General features: G+C 38.7%; 1 long non-coding RNA gene across 1 annotated transcript in view; it reads right to left on the bottom strand.

The window, feature by feature from the left end:
• Positions 1–219: 219 nt before the first annotated feature.
• Positions 220–18,033, bottom strand: part of LOC141279074 (uncharacterized) — a 35,837-nt gene continuing 18,023 nt past the window's right edge. The window contains exon 3 of the long non-coding RNA XR_012332826.1: positions 220–244. This is a non-coding gene — a long non-coding RNA (uncharacterized lncRNA). The remainder of the gene's footprint in view (positions 245–18,033) is intronic.

Here is an 18,033-nt window from a genome sequence, read left to right as displayed (position 1 = left end):
GTCTGATTACCATCGTTTTAGATTTCTCTTGTCTTAATTTCACATGCTGCCTCAAATTATGTATTTGTTAATGCCCTATACCTCCTACCATTTTGTAGGAAGCCCAGGATCTTAAGAGTTCTTTTCTGATTTCCTCACACTGCATGGACCAGTGTCTCATACATTTGTTGAAACAGTGGGCTTGTGACGAACACAGGACACTACAGGAATAATGGAGTCCTTCTTTTGGATTTTGCATAAGACCCTGCAAGAAAGAAGCTCTTTTTACTCCTTTGTGGAATAGTTAAACTGGATGAATGTAAGCCTGAAGATTCTACATGAAGGAAGGAAGCATTTGGAATGAAGGAGAAAAGCAATAAGGCTACTACTTAGAAATAGAATGAGGGAGAGAAGGCAAGCCAAGGACGTCATGTAGGTCAATGTGGTCACAAAGACAGCTCCAGCCCCAGGCTTCCCCAGATCTGGGACCTAGTAAGTTTCCTTTGGTGTTCTTGCTTGTTTGAGGCAGGTTCTATTCCTTGTGAATAAGAGTCCTTACCATTTACACATGCTGACAGGCTTATCGTATTTTGAAGCATATAAGATAAAGTTACCCTGAACACATTCCTGCTGTGTTTCTCAACATCTGTGAGGCACAACGTATGTTCTTCTAAAAACTCTCACTATCCTGCTTCACTTAAACTGAGGGTATTTGATAAACACATCAGATTGTTTGAAAAGTGCTTATTATCCACCCTATCAATTATTGATAAGGGACTTAAATTTCATGAAAAAAATCCATAGACTAGTGAGGCCATTACACTACACCGTTTCTCAACCCCCAAATTTGTGGGATTTCTGAACCTCTTGACCAATTCAAAGGTCACATTTCTAATGGCCCAGTAAAGTACCCTGGTATAGTTCTACATGCCTGAAAAACTAGAGAGCAGCTTCTAATAGATGGGTCTTCTGCCTCTAATGAAAAGGAAACATTCATCCCCAGAAATCCTGTATATCATTGCAGAGAAACCAACTTCTGCTCATGCTGCCAAAGACTTCAGAAGTGCTATGCTTACAAATTCATCAATCATGACTGCAGATTCTAAAAGAGGACAGGTCACACACTCTTCACACATTTTATTTTTTTTTTAACATCTTTATTGGAGTATAATTGTTTTACACAGTTGTGTTAGTTTCTGCTGTATAAAAAACTGAATCAGCTATACCTATACTTATATCCCCATATCCCTTCCCTCTTGCATCTCCCTCCGACCCTCCCTATCCCACCCCTCTAGGTGGTCACAAAGCACAGGGCTGATCTCCCTGTGCTATGTGGCTGCTTCCCACTAGCTATCTATTTTACATTTGGTAGTGTATATAAGTCCATGTCACTCTCTCACTTTGTCCCAGCTTACACTTCCCCCTCCCCGTGTCCTTAAGTCCACTCTCCACATCTGCGTCTTTATTCCAGTCCTGCCCCTAGGTTCTTCAGAACCATTTTTTTTTTAGATTCCATATATATGTGGTAGCATACAATATTTGTTTTTCTCTTTCTGACTTACTTCACTCTGTATGACAGTCTCTAGTTCAATCCACCTCACTACAAATAACTCAATTATGTTTCTTTTTATGGCTGAGTAATATTCCATAGTATATATGTGCCACATCTTCTTTATTCATTCAGCTCTCGATGGACACTTAGGTTGCTTCCATGTCCTCGCTATTGTAAATAGAGCTGCAATGAACATTGTGGTACATGACTCTTTTTGAATTATGGTTTTCTCAGGGTATATGCCCAGTAGTGGGATGGTAGGGTCATATGGTAGTTCTATTTTTAGTTTTTAAGGAACCTCCTCCATACAGTTCTCCATAGTGGCTGTATCAATTTACAATCCCACCCACAATTTACATTCCCTCCCACAGTGTAGGAGGGTTCCAGTTTTTCCACACCCTCTCCAGCATTTATCGTTTACAGATTTTTAGATGATGGCCATTCTGACAGGTGTGAGGTGATACCTCATTGTAGTTTTGACTTGCATTTCTCTAATGATTAGTGATGTTGAGCATCCTTTCATGTGTTTGTTGGCAGTCTGTATATCTTCTTTGGAGAAATGTCTATTTAGGTCTTCTGCCCATTTTTGGATTGGGTTGTTTGTTTTTTGGATATTGAGCTGCATGAGCTGCTTATAAATTTTGGAGATTAATCCTTTGTCAGTTGCTTCGCTTGCAAATATTTTCTCCCATTCTGAGGGATGTCTTTTGGCCTTGTTTATGGTTTCCTTTGCCGTGCAAAAGCTTTTAAGTTTCATTAGGTCCCATTTGTTTATTTTTCTTTTTATTTCCATTTCTCTACGAGGTGGCTCTTGCTGTGATTTATGTCATAGAGTGTCCTGCCTATGTTTTCCTCTAAGAGTTTTACAGTGTCTGGCCTTACATTTAGGTCTTTAATCCATTTTGAGTTTATTTTTGTGTACAGTGTTAGGGACTGTTCTAATTTCACTCTTTTACATGTAGCTGTCCAGTTTTCCCAGCACCACTTATTGAAGAGGCTGTCTTTTCTCCATTGCATACTCTTGCCTCCTTTATCAAAAATAAGGTGACCATATCTGAGTGGGTTTATCTCTGGGCTTTCTATCCTGTTGCATTGATCTATATTTCTGTTTTTGTGCCAGTACCATACTGTCTTGATTACTGTAGCTTTGTAGCATAGTCTGAACTGCGGTAGCCTGATTCCTCCAGCTGCGTTTTTCTTTCTCAAGATTGCTTTGGCTATTCGGGGTCTTTTGTGTTGCCATACAAATTGTGCAATTTTTCGTTCTCGTTCTGTGAAAAAAGCCGTTGGTAGTTTGATAGAGATTGCACTGAATCTGTAGATTGCTTTGGGTAGTAGAGTCATTTTCACAATGTTGATTCTTCCAATCCAAGAACATGGTATATCTCTCCATCTGTTTGTATCATCTTTACTTTCTTTCATCAGTGTCTTATAGTTTTCTGCATACAAGTCTTTTGTCTCCTTAGGTAGGTTTATTCCTAGGTATTTTATTCTATTTGTTGCAGTGGTAAATGGGAGTGTTTCCTTAATTTCTCTTTCAGATTTTTCATCAATAGTGTATAGGAATGAAACAGATTTCTGTGCATTAATTTTGTATTCTGCTACTTAACCAAATTCATTGATTAGCTCTAGTAGTTTTCTTGTAGCATCTTTGGAATTCTCTATGTTTAGTATCATGTCATCTGCAAACAGTGATAGTTTTACTTCTTCTTTTCTGATTTGGGTTCCTTTTATTTCTTTTTCTACTCTGATGGCTGTGGTTAAAATTTCCAAAACTATGTTGAATTACAGTGGTGAGGGTAGGCAACCTTGTTTTTTTCCTGATCTTAGTGGAAATGGTTTCAGTTTTTCACCATTGAGAATGATGTTGGCTGTGGGTTTGTCATATATGGCCTTTATTATGTTGAGGTAAGTTCCCTCTATGCCTACTTTCTGGACAGTTTTTATCATAAATCGGTGATGAATTTTGTCAAAAGCATTTTCTGCATCTATTGAGATGATCATATGGTTTTTCTCCTTCAATTTGTTAATATGGTGTATCACATTGATTGATTTCATTTATTGAAGAATCCTTGCATTCTTGGGTTAAGCCCTACTTGATCATGGTGTATGATCCTTTTACTGTGCTGTTGGATTCTGTTTGCATCTATGTTCATCGGTGATATTGGTGTTTAGTTTTCTTTGTTTGTGACATCTTTGTCTGCTTTTGGTATCAGGGTGATGGTGGCCTTGTAGAGTAAGTTTGGGAGTGTTCCTCTCTCTGCTATATTTTGGAAGAGTTTGAGAAGGATAGGTGTTAACTCTTCTCTAAATGTTTGATAGAATTCGCCTGTGAAGCCATCTGGTCCTGAACTTTGGTTTGTTGGAAGATCTTTAATCACAGTTTCAATTTCAGTGCTTGTGATTGGTCTGTTTACGTTTTCTATTTCTTCCTGGTTCAGTCTTGGAAGGTTGTTTTTTTTAGGAATTTGTCCATTTCTTCCAGGTTGTACATTTTATTGGCATATAGTTGCTTGTAGTAATCTCTCATGATCCTTTGTATTTCTGCCGTGTCAGTTGTTACTTCTCCTTTTTCATCTCTAATTCTGTTGATCTGAGTCTTCTTCCTTTTTTTCTTGAAGAGTCTGGCTAATGCTTTATCAATTTTGTTTATCTTCTCAAAGAACCAGTTTTTAGTTTTATTGATATTTGCTATTGTTTCCTTCATTTCTTTTTCATTTATTTCTGATCTGATCTTTATGATTTCTTTCCTTCTGCTAACTTAGGGCTTTTTTGTTTTTCTTTCCCTAATTGCTTTAGGTGTAAGTTTAGGTTGTTAATTTGAGATGTTTCCTGTTTCTTGAGATGTTACTGTATTGCTATAAACTTCCCTCTTAGAACTGCTTTGGTGCATCCCACAGGTTTTGGGTCATCATGGTTTCATTGTTATTTGTTTCTAGGTATTTTTTGATTTCCTCTGATTTCGTCAGTGATCTCTTGGTTATTTAGTAACATATTGTTTAGCCTCCATGTGTTCGTATTTTTTACAGTTTTTTTCCTGTAATTGATATCTAGTCTCATAGCGTTTTGGTCAGAAAAGACACTTGATATGATTTCAGTTTTTTAAATTTACCAAGGCTTGATTTGTGACTCAAGATATGATCTATCCTGAAGAATTTTCCATGAGCACTTGAGAAGAAAGTGTATTCTGCTGGTTTTGGATGGAATGTCCTATAAATATCAATTAAATTCATCTTATTTAATGTGTCATTTAAAGCCTGTGTTTCCTTATTTATTTTCATTTTGGTTGATCTGTCTATTGGTGAAAGTGGGGTGTTGAAGTCCCCTACTATGACTGTGTTACTGTTGATTTCCCCTTTTATGCCTGTTAGCATTTGCCTTATGTATTGAGGTGCTCCTATGTTGGGTGCATAAATATTTACAATTGTTGTATCTTCTTGGCGTGATCCCTTGATCATTATGTAGTGTCCTTCTCTGTCTCTTGTAATCATCTTTATTTTAAAGTCTATTCTGTCTGATATGAGAATTGCTACTCCAGCTTTCTTTTGGTTTCCATTTGCATGGAATATCTTTTTCCATTCCCTCACTTTCAGTCTGTATGTGTCCCTAGGTCTGAAGTAGGTCTCTTGTAGACAGCATATATATGGGTCTTGTTTTTGTATCCATTCAGTCAGTCTATCTTTTGGTGGGAGCATTTAATCCATTTACATTTAAGGTAATTATCAATGTGTATGTTCCTATTACCATTTGCTTAATTGTTTTGGGTTTGTTATTGTACGTCTTTTCCTTCTCTTGTGTTTCCTGCCTAGAAAAGTTCCTTTAGCATTTGTTGTAAACGTGGTTTGGTAGTGAATTCTCTTGGCTTTTGCTTGTCTGTAAAGGTTTTAATTTCTCCGTCAAATCTGAATGAGATCCCTGCTGGGTAGAGTAATCTTGGTTGTAGGTTTTTCCCTTTCATCACTTTAAATATATCCTGCCACTCCCTTCTGGCCTGCAGAGTTTCTGCTGAAAGATCAGCTGTTAACCTTATGGATATTCCTTTGTATGTTAATTGCTGCTTTCCCCTTGCTGCTTTCAATATTTTTTCTTTGTATTTAATTTTTGAGAGTTTGATCAATATGTGTCTTGGCAGGATTCTCCTTGTATTTATCCTGTATGGGACTCTCTGTGCTTCCTGGACTTGATTGACCATTTCCTTTCCCATATTAGGGAAGTTTTCAACTATAATCTCTTCAAATATTTTCTCAGTCCCTTTCTTTTTCTCTTCTTCTTCTGGAACCCCAATAATTCAAATGTTGGTGCGTTTAATGTTGTCCCAGAGGTCTCTGAGACTGCCCTCAATTCTTTTCATTCTTCTTTGTTTATTCTGCTCTGCAGTAGTTATTTCCACCATTTTATCTTCCACGTCACTTCTCTGTTCTTTTCCTCAGTGATTCTGCTATTGATTCCTTCTAGAGTATTTTTAATTTCATTTATTGTGTTGTTCATCACTGTTTGTTTGCTCTTTAGTTCTTCTAGGGCCGTATTAATCATTTCTTGTATTTTCGCCATTCTATTTCCAAGATTTTGGATCATCTTTACTATCATTACTGTGAATTCTTTTTCAGGTAGACTGCCTATTTCCTCTTCATTTGTTTGGTCTGGTGGGTGTTTACCTTGCTCCTTCATCTGCTGCGTGTTTCTCTGTCTTCTCATTTTGCTTGACTTACTGTGTTTGGGGTCTCCTTTTCGCAGGCTACAGGTTCATAGTTCCTGTTGTTTTGGGCGTCTGCCCCCAGTGGGTAAGGTTGGTTCAGTGGGTTGTGTAGGTTTCCTGGTGGAGGGGACTGGTGCCTGTGTTCCAGTGGATGAGGCTGGATCTTGTCTTTCTGGTGAGCAGGACTGTGTGAGGTGTCTGCAAAACACACTGCGTGTGTTTTGGGGTGTCTGTTAACTTATTATGATTTTAGGCAGCCTCTTTGCTAGTGGGTGGGGTTGTGTTCCTGTCTTGCTAGTTGCTTGCCATGGGGTGTCCAGCACTATAGCTTGCAGGTCGTTGAGTGCAGCTGGGTCTTAGTGTTGAGATGGAGCCACCTGGGAGACCTCTCACTGATTGATATTACGTGGGGCTGGGAGGTGTCTGGTGGTCCAATGTCCTGAACTCAGCTCTCTCACGTCAGAGGCTCAGGCCTCACAGCTGGCCAGGGCACCAAGACCCTATCAGCCACACGGCTGTTGGGAAGTCTGAGGTCTTCTTCCAGCGTTCAGTAGGTGTTCTGTAGGAGTTGTTCCACATGTACATGTATTTTTGATGTATTTTTGGGGAGGAAGGTTATCTCCACATCTTACTCCTCCGCCATCTTGAAGGTCCTCTCTCTTTACACCTTTTAAAATGAAGTTGAGGAACAGTACCCACCACCTGGCATTATGTCAGTAAAATCTAGGAGTTGTATAATTTTCAGAAGACCAGGGGAAATGCCTCTAGTTAATTCAGAAATAGAAATGGCTATACCGATGCAACCATAAGTCAGTTAATGGATAAAGATACTTATTTTTTGCAACATTATTTCAGAAGTCCTTTTTGTTGTCCCGGATTTAAACCAAGACATATTCATCAAGTCTGTACTAATATACAGCTGATGGTTCTAGAAGTTTTGTTGTGAAATGCTCCCTTATAGGAAGTTCCAACGTATCAGTGGAAGGGAGAGTAAAAATTCTCTTGGGAAGAAATTCGTTCATACCTCTAGGAATCACAGCCTAAAGCATTCACACCATTAGAAGAGCCTGCAATCTGAAAACTACCATGTGATTTTTCTGAGCATTTTCTTAGGAAGATGGAAGAGGCATCAGTGTCTCTCCATGTGGTTCTATCCATTGCACCAGATCTCTTGAAAATTTTGAAAATAATAAAGAGTCTGAAAATCTAATCAAACTAGACACCCAGTAGCCAGTAAGTGACCCCAGTTGGGTAGGTACTGAAACTTAACAGTATACTGAGACCCTGAGGTGACTTCTGACCACACCAGTCACTATCAAAGCCTGTAATTCTTCTTGTCTTTCATGGCTTGTTGGGGGAATTTGTGTGTGTGTGTTTGTGTGTGTGTGCAAAATCTGGTCTCACTTAAGTTTATCAACAGTTGATTATTGAGGATACTCTTCAGACCTTTTTCTAATACTTCACAGACATCATGCTTTCTGAGATCCCAAGGATACTCTTCAGTTTTGAAGTGTTCTAAACTCACAGATCAATCAAGGAAAAGCTTGAGGGCAGATTTAGGGAAATCTTCCATTACTTCAGTGTATCAAATATCAAAGGAACATAAAGATATGTGAGGTTACATATTCCAAGACCATATTACCTTATTAGAAACTAGCTGGATAACCTTAAGCAAGTTACTTAACCTCTCAGAGCTCTAGTTTCCTCATCTGTACAATAGGAATAAAATACTTTACTCACAGAACCATTACAAGGGTTTAATAAGACATAATACACATAATACATGTGAATGCAAATAGCACACTGCCTGGCAGCCAGTGAAGTTTTAGTAAATATGGTTGCCATGTGTCTGGTTTTAAACCAGACAGTTCAGTATTAGAGTTTTCTTTCTGAGAAATAGATTAAGAAAAGACCAGACATATAAATGTAAATATGAGTAAGTGCTATTATTACTACCATGACATGTCTTATGCATGAATTCTGAGCTTCCTCTCACTAGGACAGTTCGCCACGAGGAATGAGAGAGAGCACACTCCACCAAGACATGCTTCAAGCACAACCACACGGGAGAGCCCAGTACACACTTTGCCAAGTACCAAATTCCACTGCCACTGTGAGCCAGGTGCAAGGGGTGAGCCCTGCAGTTGTTCTTATTGTTTCCTTTTACAGGTACAATTCCTTACAGTGTGTTTTATTTCATCTCCTTGTGGTCCTTTCCAGTAAGAGATATTTGGCAGTTTAATACTAATGAACTGACTGCTTAAAAATTAAGAATATTGAGTTTTTAATTCAATTCCCAAATTGCTTAAAAAAAAGTCAGTATTTTTTCCAGTAAGAAATTTATTTTTACCAAAATTAACAATTTTTGTCATTAATTCACACGCGTTCTGGACAGGTCAGCACAGTAACTCCTGTGTCCACATTCCCTCGAGTTTGAACTTGTTTTGCCCAAAGACCTCTGCTCAGGAAAGCCCAAATGGCCTATTGCTGCTTGCAGGTGGCACCCCTCCATAAGATCAAAGTGTGATCATGACCTCAATGCCCACTTGAGACAGAAGTCTAATCAACTTTGCTGGCCTGGGTGATACTTACCCAATTTGGATTACATGTCATTTCCACCAAAGAGAGACAAGCCTTGTTGAACTTCTCTATTGCCTACTGGAAAAACTGTGCCACACTGTTGGACTCAACAGCCTAAAGTTGCTTTCTAGATGTCAAACATATATTGTTTTCTAACCTAATTTTAACACACACTTCAGTTTCTTTCCAAAGGCATCTCACCTGATAGTGCTAGGCCCCTGATTATCCTCAAAATACCAGAGACCTCAAATGCTCTCTCCCCAAGAAGAATGTGACCTATAGAACAACCACACCCCAACTGAAGTTTTAAACACTTCCCAGGGGTGAAGTCGAGATTTCCAAAGGATATGAGGTTAGGCCCTTACAGTCTGTACTGAACCCAATCTTGGGAGAAGATCTCCTTTCTCAGGAAAAGCCTGCTCGCTGAGTTGTTGCCTACAAATGTAGCACTGATGTCCATGACCACGTGCCTGTGCTCAAGCTTAGAAGAGTGAAGTTGGATATATAGTTCCTCGGTTCTGTGGTTCTCCTGTCACCGTAAGTTCTTATGTCCCATGATTTGATTGACCCAATTTAGACTAAGTAGGTTGAACAATTAATTGCTCAGGGTGACTGTGGATTCATGGCTTTAATTGGGATGAAGGAGGTTTTCCATATGGCAAATATTTGAGGCATTCGACAATCATACAAACTATGTACGTTCAGTTATCCTTCAAAAAGGGCATTTTAAGAACGTGTTATTTTAGAATCTGACATCGTGCCATCCTTAGTTCTTCCACAGAAGTGAGGGAAGAGTAGTGTTTTAGTCAGTTTGAGCTACTGTAACATAATGCAAAAGACTGTATGGCTAAACCCTAAATATTTATTTCTCACATTCTGGAGACTGGGAGGTCTGAGATCAAGGTGCCAGCAGATTTAACATCTGGTGAGGGCCTGCTCCCTTGTTTGTAGATGGCGGCCTTCTTGCTGTATCCTCACATGGCAGAGAAAGAAAAAGCTCTGGTCTCTCTTGTTCTGCTGAGAATGACACTAATCCCATCATAAGGACCCCAAGCTCATAATCTCATCTAAACTTAATTACCTCCCAAAGTCTCCAGATGGGGGTTGGGGGTTGGGGCTTCAATTTATGGATTTGGGGGGGAACACAAATAATCTGTAACAGGTAGAGAAGAAAGAAGGCTGGAAGCTAAATTTGGTGGCTTAGACTGCATTCTTTTTTATTCTAACGTAATTTGATTCACATTTTATTATAAGAGTAATACATGCTCATTATAGAAAAATGTTGAAAATATTTTAAAAGGATGATTTAATCAAAATCACATAGCTTTTTTTTTAACTTCAGGACTTCTCAGTCCTTTAATATGCAAATACATGTTACATCAAGAATGCTTTTCCACAGACCACCTATTCATTGTTCCAAGAAACACAGCTTAAGAGATGCTATTCTAGGGATGCTCATAGCTTAGGACATAATTTTACACTATGCTAACAATTTTTGTAAATTCTTCCTTTTTGTAAATTCTTCCTTAGCGAGGTGCAGCTTGAGAAGGAGATGGAAAGCTACAATACACACCACTGAGTAAAGAGCACATGGAGAGCCAGAAGTAGGATGAAGATGAAGACAGGAGACATCTGGTCCCAGGATGACAAACATTTCTTGCTTTATAACTGGCCCAAGCATGTACTATCTTTGCAAATAAATAAGCTCATATACAGTGCTGTGCCTTGTACTGTATCCTGCTTTCCCTCACTTACATGTTCTTCATCCCTTCACTTCAAAAGCCCACTGTGGAAAACACTCCACTCTGCATATACTTGTTGGGAATTACATATTAAATACAAATAGTCCCAATGTCCAGTTCAGGATTTCCATTTCTACCCCCCTTTTTAAACTTCACCTTTTGGAGGATGACTCTCTCACTATTTGATGCAAGACAGATCTCTTGTTCTTTCTTTCTGTAGCATATCAGAAAGTCTTACAGAATATGGTCCCATGTTCTCTGTTTTACAATTCTTCACATCTACATTTTCTCTGACTTTCTTAACTTTCAAAGACACTGCCCTAAATAGATGTCTCTGCCTTAACATTTGGGCCAGCAGTTCTGGTGACCCTACCTCTAAGAGGCACACTACCAATATCACAAGTTCACATCTGCGAAGTCACTTCCATGTGCCTGACACTGCGCTAAGCAAGTTACATAGATTATCTCATTTAATCCTTACCCAATCAAACCAAACCAAATCAGATGTTTGCAATCCCCTTTCTACAGATAAGGATGCCTAGGCTTGGCAACTTTTCCATAATTTCACAGTGACAGAGCAGGATTTGAATCCAGGGCTTTCTGACACCAAAACTCATGCTTTTACCTATTACCCTCATAATCATAGTCTAGAGCAATGCTTTTCAAAACTTGGTCCCTGAAACAGCAGCAGCAGCAGCACTTGGGACCTTGTTACAAATGTAAATTCTCAGGCCCGACTCCAGAAAAATCAAAAACTCTACAGAGAGACCTTCAAGATGGTGGAGGAGTAAGACCTGGAGATCACCTTCCTCCTCACTAATACATCAGAAATACATTTACATGTGGAACAACTCCTACAGAACACCTACTGACTGCTGGCAGAAGACCTCAGACTTCCCAAAAGCCGTGTGGCTGACAGGGTCTTGGTGCTCCAGCCAGATGTCAGGCCTGTGCCTCTGAGGTGGGAGAGCCGAGTTCAGGACATCGGTCCACCACAGAACTCCTGGCTCCACATAATATCAAATGGCAAAAGCTCTCCCAGAGATCTCCATCTCAACAATAAGACCCAGCTCCATTCAACAAGCAGCAAGCTCCAGTGCCGGACCCCCTATGTCAAACAACTAGCAAGACAGGAACACAATCCCACCCATTAGCAGAGAGGCTGACTAAAATCATAATAAGGTCACAGACACCCCAAAACACACCACCGGATGCAGTCCTGCCCACCAGAAAGACAAGATCCAGCCTCATCCACTGGAACACAGGCACTAGTCCCCCCTCACCAGGAAGCCTACACAACCCACTAAACCAACCTCACCCACTGGGGGCAGACACCAAAACCAACGCAAACTATGAACCTGCAGCCTGCAAAAAGGAGACCCCAAACACAGTAAGTCAAGCAAAATGAGAAGACAGAGAAACACACAGCAGATGAAGGAGCAAGGTAAACACCCACCAGACCAAACAAATGAAGAGGAAATAGGCAGTCTACCTGAAAAAGAATTCACAGTAATGATAGTAAAGATGATCCAAAATCTTGGAAATAGAATGGCGAAAATACAAGAAATGTTTAATACGGCCCTAGAAGAACTAAAGAGCAAACAAACAGTGATGAACAACACAATAAATGAAATTAAAAATACTCTAGAAGGAATCAATAGCAGAATCACTGAGGAAAAGAACAGAGAAGTGACGTGGAAGATAAAATGGTGGAAATAACTACTGCAGAGCAGAATAAACAAAGAAGAATGAAAAGAATTGAGGGCAGTCTCAGAGACCTCTGGAACAACATTAAACGCACCAACATTTGAATTATTGGGGTTCCAGAAGAAGAAGAGAAAAAGAAAGGGACTGAGAAAATATTTGAAGAGATTATAGTTGAAAACTTCCCTAATATGGGAAAGGAAATGGTCAATCAAGTCCAGGAAGCACAGAGAGTCCCATACAGGATAAATACAAGGAGAATCCTGCCAAGACACATATTGATCAAACTCTCAAAAATTAAATACAAAGAAAAAATATTGAAAGCAGCAAGGGGAAAGCAGCAATTAACATACAAAGGAATATCCATAAGGTTAACAGCTGATCTTTCAGCAGAAACTCTGCAGGCCAGAAGGGAGTGGCAGGATATATTTAAAGTGATGAAAGGGAAAAACCTACAACCAAGATTACTCTACCCAGCAGGGATCTCATTCAGATTTGACGGAGAAATTAAAACCTTTACAGACAAGCAAAAGCCAAGAGAATTCAGCACCACCAAACCAGCTTTACAACAAAGGCTGAAGGAACTTCTCTAGGCAGGAAATACAAGAGAAGGAGAAGACATACAATAACAAACCCAAAACAATTAAGCAAATGGTAATAGGAACATACATATCGATAATTACCTTAAATGTAAATGGATTAAATGCTTCCACCAAAAGACACAGATTGGCTGAATGGATACATAAACAAGACCCATATATATGCTGTCTTTAAGAGAGCCACTTCAGACCTAGGGAAACATACACACATACTGAAAGTAAGGGAACAGAAACAGATATTCCATACAAATGGAAATTAAAAGAAAGCTGGAGTAGCAATTCTCATATCAGACAGAATAGACTTTAAAATAAAGGCTATTACAAGAGACAAAAGGACACTACATGATGATCAAAGGATCACTCCAAGAAGATATAACAATTGTAAATATTTATGCACCCAGCATAGGAGCACCTCAATACATCAGGCAAATGCTAACAGGCATAAAAGGGGAAATCGACAGTAACACAGTCATAGTAGGGGACTTTAACACCCCACTTTCACCAATAGACAGATCCAAAATGAACTTAAATAGGGAAACACAAGCTTTAAATGATACATTAAAGAAGACAGATTTAATTGATCTTTATAGCACATTCCATCCAAAAACAACAGAATACACTTTCCTCTCAAGTGCTCATGCAATATACTCCAAGATAGATCATATCTTGGGTCACAAATCAAGCCTTGGTAAATTTAAGAAAATTGAAATCACACCAAGCATCTTTTCTAACCACAATGCTATGTGACTAGATAACAATTACAGGAAAAAATCTGTAAAAAATACAAACACATGGAGGCTAAACAATACACTACTTAATAACCAAGAGATCACTGAAGATATCGAGGAAATCAAAAAATACCTGGAAACAAATGACAATGAAAACATGACAACCCGAAACCTATGGAATGCAGCAAAGCAGTTCTAAGAGGGAACTTTATAGAAATACAATCCTATCTCAAGAAACAAGAAACATCTCAAATAAACATTCTAAACTTACACCTAAAGCAATTAGAGAAAGAACAAAAAAAATCCCAAAGTTAGCAGAAGGATAGAAATCATAAAGATCAGATCAGAAATAAATGAAAAAGAAATGAAGGAAACAATAGCAAAGATCAATAAAACTAAAAGCTGGTTCTTTGAGAAGATAAGCAAAATTGATAAACCATTAGCCAGACTCATTAAGAAAAAAAGCGAGAAGACTCACATCAACAGAATTAGAAATGAAAAAGGAGTAGTAACAACTGACACGGCAGAAATACAAAGGATCATGAGAGATTACTGCAAGCATCTTTATGCCAATAAAATAGACAACCTGGAAGAAATGGACAAATTCTTAGAAAAGCACCACCTCCCAAGACTGAACCAGGAAGAAACAGAAAACATAAACAGACCAATCATAAACACTGAAATTGAGACTATGATTAAAAATCTTCCAACAAACAAAAGCCCAGGACCAGATGGCTTCACAGGTGACTTCTATCAAACATTTAGAGAAGAGCTAACACCTATCTTTCTCAAACTCTTCCAAAATATAGCAGGGGGAGGAACACTCCCAAACTCATTCTACGAGGTCACCATCACCCTGATACCAAAACCAGACAAAGATGTCACAAACAAAGAAAACTACAGGCCAATATCACTGATGAACGTAGATGCAAAAATCCTCAACAAAATACTAGCAAACGGAATCCAACAGCACATTAAAAGGATCACACACCATGATCAAGTGGGGTTTACCCCAGGATGCAAGGATTCTTCAATAAATGAAATCAACCAATGTGATATACCATATTAACAAATTGAAGGAGAAAAACCATACGATCATCTCAACAGATGCAGAAAAAGCTTTTGACAAAATTCATCACCCATTTATGATAAAAACTCTCCAGAAAGTAGGCATAGAGGGAACTTACCTCAACATAATAAAGGCCATATATGACAAACCCATAGCCGACATCATTCTCAGTGGTGAAAAACTGAAACCATTTCCTCTAAGATCAGGAACAAGACAAGGTTGCCTACCCTTGCCATTGTTATTCAACGTAGTTTTGGAAGTTTTAGCCACAGCCATCAGAGAAGAAAAAGAAATATAAAAGGAACACAAATCGGAAAAAAAGAAATAAAACTGTCACTGTTTGCAGATGACATGATACTATACATAGAAAATTCCAAAGATGCTACGAGAAAACTACTAGAGCTAATCAATGAATCTGGTAAAGTAGAAGAATACAAAATTAATGCACAGAAATCTGTTTCATTCCTATATACTACTGATGAAAAATCTGAAAGGGAAATTAAGGAAACACTCCCATCTACCACTGCAACAAATAGAATAAAATACCTAGGAATAAACCTACCTAAGGAGACAAAAGACTTGTATGCAGAAAACTATAAGACACTGATGAAAGAAATTAAAGATGATACAAACAGATGGAGAGATATACCATGTTCTTGGATTGGAAGAATCAACAATGTGAAAATGACTATACTACCCAAAGCAATCTACAGATTCAATGCAATCCCTATCAAACTACCAATGGTTTTTTTTCACAGAACTAGAACAAAAAATTTCACAATTTGTATGGCAACACAAAAGACCCCGAATAGCCAAAGCAATCTTGAGAAAGAAAAACGCAGCTGGAGGAATCAGGCTCCCAGACTTCAGACTACGCTACAAAGCTACAGTAATCAAGACAGTATGGTACTGGCACAAAAACAGAAATATACATCAATGCAACAGGATAGAAAGCCCAGAGATAAACCCACTCAGATATGGTCACCTTATTTTTGATAAAGGAGGCAAGAGTATGCAATGGAGAAAAGACAGCCTCTTCAATAAGTGGTGCTGGGAAAACTGGACAGCTACAGGTAAAAGAATGAAATTAGAATAGTCCCTAATACCGTACACAAAAATAAACTCAAAGTGGATTAAAGACCTAAATGTAACACTATACAACTCTTAGAGGAAAACATAGGCAGGACACTCTATGACATAAATCACAGCAAGAGCCTTTTTGACCCACCTCGTAGAGAAATGGAAATAAAAAGAAAAATAAACAAATGGGACCTAATGAAACTTAAAAGCTTTTGCACGGCAAAGGAAACCATAAACAAGACCAAAAGACAACCCTCAGAATGGGAGAAAATATTTGCAAACGAAGCAACTGACAAAGGATTAATCTCCAAAAGTTACAAGCAGCTCATGCAGCTCAATATCCAAAAAACAAACAACCCAATCCAAAAATGGGCAGAAGACCTAAACAGACATTTCTCCAAAGAAGATATACAGATTCCCAACAAACACATGAAAGAATGCTCAACATCACTCACTAATCATTAGAGAAATGCAAATCAAAACTACAATGAGGTATCACCTCACACCTCTCAGAATGGCCATCATCAAAAGATCTGCAAACAATAAATGCTGGAGAGGGTGTGGAGAAAAGGGAACCCTCCTACACTGTTGGTGGGAATGTATATTGATACAGCCACTATGGAGAATAGTATGGAGGTTCCTTAAAAAACTAAAAATAGGACTACCATACGACCCAGCCATCCCACTACTGGGCATATACCCTGAGAAAACCATAATTCAAAAAGAGTCATGTACCACAATGTTCATTGCAGCACTATTTACACTAGCCAGGACGTGGAAGCAACCTAAGTGTCCATCGAGAGCTGAATGGATAAAGAAGATGTGGCACATATATACAATGGAATATTACTCAGCCATTAAAAGAAACGAAATTGAGTTATTTGTAGTGAGGTGGATTGACCTAGAGTCTGTCATACAGAGTGAAGTAAGTCAGAATGAGAAAAATAAATACTGTACACTGCCACATATATATGGAATCTAAAAAAAAAAGTTCTGAAGAACCTAGGGGCAGGACAGGAATAAAGATGCAGACGTAGAGAATTGACCTGAGGATACGGGAGGGGGAAGGGTAAGCTGGGACGAAGTGCGAGAGTGGCATGGACATATATACACTACCAAATGTAAAATAGATAACTAGTGAGAAGCAGCTACATACCTCAGCAGCAAGATCAGCTCGGTGCTTTGTGACCACCTAGAGGGATGGGATAGGGAGGGTGGGGAGGGAGATGCAAGCGGGAGGAGATATGGGGATATATGTGTATATATAGCTGATTCACTTTGTTATAAAGCAGAAACGAACACATCATTGTATAGCAATTATACTCCAATAAAGATGTTAAATAAATAAATCAAAATAAAAAGGAGAGAAAAACTGCACAGAAGACCATGTTTTAAAAAAAAACAAACTCTAGAGCTCTGGTGTGTATATATACACACACCACACACACACACACACACACACACACACACACACAAAATGGAATATTATCCAGCCATAAAGAAGAAAGCCTGCCTTTTGTAACAACATGAATAAAACTTATTATGCTAAGCAAAATAAGACAAAGTGAGGCAAAAACTCTATGTTCTTACTTACATGTGGAATCTAAGAAAAGCCAAACTAATAGAAATAGAGAGTAGAATGGTGGTTGCCAGGGGCTGGGGGTGGGGGAAATGGGGACATGTTGGTTATAGGTTACAAACTCCAAACTATAGGAGTAAGAAGATCGGGCTCTAGTGCATATTATGGTGATTATAATTAACAATACTGTATTACAAACTTGAAAATTAAGAGAGTTGATGTTAAATATCACCACAAACAAAAAAATCATAATTATGTGAGATAGTAGAGGTGTTAACTAACCTTATAGTGGTTATCATTTTGCAATAATTACATGTATATAATTATCATATTGTACACCTTAAGCTTACATGTGTTGTATGTCAATAATATCTCAATTAATCTAGAGAGAAAAGAGGAACTCCGAAGGTGAGGCCCAGCAATCTGTGTTTTATCTAGCCCTCCAGGCGATTCTGATGTATGCTAATGTTTAAAAACAACTGTTCTGGAAACCAAGCTGGAAGACTTTAGGTTAAAGGTGAGGGATAATTTTCTGGTGTGATGTTAACACTACCGTGGGGCATCTCAAAAGGCTGGCCTGGGATCGCCCCATTTGGCTCTGATAGATGGGAGCTGTCCTGTGTCTCTAGGAACTTTCCATCTTTATTGCTCGTGTCTCAAGCATAGAGCACCACATCACCAAATCCTAGAGCGACAGCTCAGCATTCTCTAACAACACCAAAAAA

Source organism: Tursiops truncatus, chromosome 7, assembly GCF_011762595.2.
Source record: "Tursiops truncatus isolate mTurTru1 chromosome 7, mTurTru1.mat.Y, whole genome shotgun sequence".
Taxonomy (NCBI): domain Eukaryota; kingdom Metazoa; phylum Chordata; class Mammalia; order Artiodactyla; family Delphinidae; genus Tursiops; species Tursiops truncatus.
Note: the sequence above shows the minus strand (reverse complement) of the source record. Positions and strands in the feature narration are given on the sequence as shown.